The sequence below is a fragment of the Oratosquilla oratoria genome, chromosome 14 (assembly GCF_046742065.1).
Source record: "Oratosquilla oratoria isolate Oo_2021 chromosome 14, ASM4674206v1, whole genome shotgun sequence".
Classification (NCBI taxonomy): Eukaryota; Metazoa; Arthropoda; class Malacostraca; order Stomatopoda; family Squillidae; genus Oratosquilla; species Oratosquilla oratoria.
This window is the reverse complement of record NC_134790.1, coordinates 27682140-27684639: the sequence shown is the minus strand read 5'-3', so window position 1 is coordinate 27684639 and position 2500 is coordinate 27682140. Positions and strand designations below refer to the sequence as shown.

Here is a 2500-nt window from a genome sequence, read left to right as displayed (position 1 = left end):
GTCTTCACATATACATTTTTGTCTTCCTGAATCGTCTCCCAATCACTCGCTCTTACGGTGATAACCCCTCTTCCCTTATCTCTTCTTTCTTATAACGTTGTTACACGGAGTTCCTCCAATCTTTCCTCGTCTGCCAGTTGTAGCCCTTAGGCAGTTCTAGTATTGTCTCGTTGGACTTTTTTCAAGCTTATTTATATTTCTTTTATCTCAAGTGATGACTCCAAGTCAATGCTGCATACTCCAGGATGGGTCTTGTATACACTGTGTAAGTTATATCTTGGCTATCGTAACGCCCATGTAGCTAAATCCTATTCAGATGTTTGCAAGTAACATCTAAATAGTTTTCTATGTTAGATATTCGCTCCTAACCATTTCCTAGTTCTTTCCTTAGTAGGAATGTTGTTATTGTTTTCTTATGGTTCTATATTTACTTGTACTGGATTCGTTTTACCACCCTTGATTTTAAATGTGCAGACAATCAGGATACGTTCGTAGGGTTTCTGTGAGTCTTTCATTTGTTGACTTGTAGTTTAGCATCATGTACAACGATATATTTGGTTGTTCCCTATGCCAGACCGTTTATGGTTTCAAAGTAAATTATTGGTGCCAATACGGGACTCTAATAAGAGTCAATTACCTGCCCACTTATCCATTCCGGCAATTTACTTCCAAATTCACCCTTCACATTGAGTTTCCTGTTGTGTTTTTAAGTCCGAATATACACAGTCTAAGCAATTAACTCTTTATTGAAGAACATCAGCAACTACCATAGTACCTGTTTGTTATACATTATTTTGTTTAATCAAGATTTCCTATCCGATTATCTTTCTATTTCTTCACGGATGTACAGATGTTCTATTCACATTTATCTCCGTCATTTGACTGTGGTCGCAGAGAATAAGAATTACTGACGCAGGGCATTGGTAGGATGGAGCCTCTTCTCAAAGTCTCTCCTCTTTAGCATTGCTGTATTTTTACAAATGAAAAAGTCACAGGCCCCCTGAGGCATCTCCATGACCTTTGGTGTCTATTATCTTGTGCATTCCCATGAAATTACCATAATGTTTCACTTGTGTCTTGTATTTGTTTTAGTTCCTCCTGTTTTGATGCCTTGGGTTCTGGGATTCCCTCAGTGTGGTTTCCTCTTTTTTTTTTCTTACTTCCTTTGTCAGTATATATATATATATATATATATATATATATATATATATATATATATATATATATATATTATATATGAGTATATATATATGTACACATATATATAATATACATATATGTATATATATGTATATATAATATATATATTTATATATATATATATATATATATATATATATATATAATATGTACATACACCTACTTTTCAATTTGGATGTTTATTGTCATAACAGTGATTTTATCATGATTTATATCTTGGTGTATATTGAGCTTCCAAAAAGAATTTTCGTTACTGTTTTCCTCGTCTTTTATTCTTGGCGTTCCACGTTGCAACAAACAGAACGTGTCACTTGTGCTGAACTGCAGTGGATGTTTGTCATCATCTTCTGTTCACAAGAACAGGTCTAATTTCTTTGTTATCGAGGAGGAGTTACGACGAAACAGCCCGATGACATAGTAAAATGGGAAAATACTACCCAGTAGGGAAGGGGGTTAACGTTAATGATTTATTTTAACCTCTTATTAACTCGTTTAGATGATAGTTAGGTCAGGGTTTGAGTTGTTAGATCTTATTAACAACTATAGTCTCCTTTATTTACTTCATAATTCTTCCAATTCATCTTGTGAGAATTGAAGTCTCCCATAACTATATTTTTTTCTTAATTTCATTATTATATTATCTTTGTTCTTTCGTGTGTTTTTCATTTCTCTTTGAGTTCTTGTTCTTTCAATCCTTTGGACTAAAGTGATGCAAGGAAATATGCGCTGTTTATCTGTTTTGGCTCACTATCTTTATTCAACATCCGTTTTCCTTTCATCTACCCTGTAACAACCATGCATAATGTGTGTGTGTGTGTGCCAGAGAGAGAGAGAGAGAGAGAGAGAGAGAGAGCTAGCGAAATTAGTACATATGATAGACATGGCAGTGTATGTAATGGTATAGATCATTACGACGGTAATATTAGTGAAAGTGGCCTTAATCAAAGCTAGAAAACAATAGCAGACAGGCCTTACGTGCCTAGTGCACAGTACACTAACAGCGCTCATAATTTGCGAACCCAACATAAACAAAACTGATGGGGCAGCAGCAGCGGTGTTGATGGTGAGGGGACGGATAGAGCTGAGAGAGATCTGGGCGTCGGTTCCCTTGTTAGGGTAGCTGTATGTCTAGTCCTAAAACTCTCGTCAACAACTACCACTACTTTTTTCTTTCTTTCTTTCTCTCTCCTGCTCCATCCTCTCCCCCTTCCCCCCACCTCCCTCCCTCACACGCTGTTGCGCCTACTGCGTTCGTGGGCGCGAGTTGTGTCTGTTCGTCCAAGGTGAACATCTTCAAATT

At 36.6% G+C, this 2500-nt stretch overlaps 1 protein-coding gene across 3 annotated transcripts in view; it reads right to left on the bottom strand.

The window, feature by feature from the left end:
• The window catches only part of LOC143032826 (hexosaminidase D-like), a 196507-nt gene that overhangs the window by 193825 nt on the left and 182 nt on the right, over positions 1-2500 (bottom strand). The window lies entirely within an intron of this gene.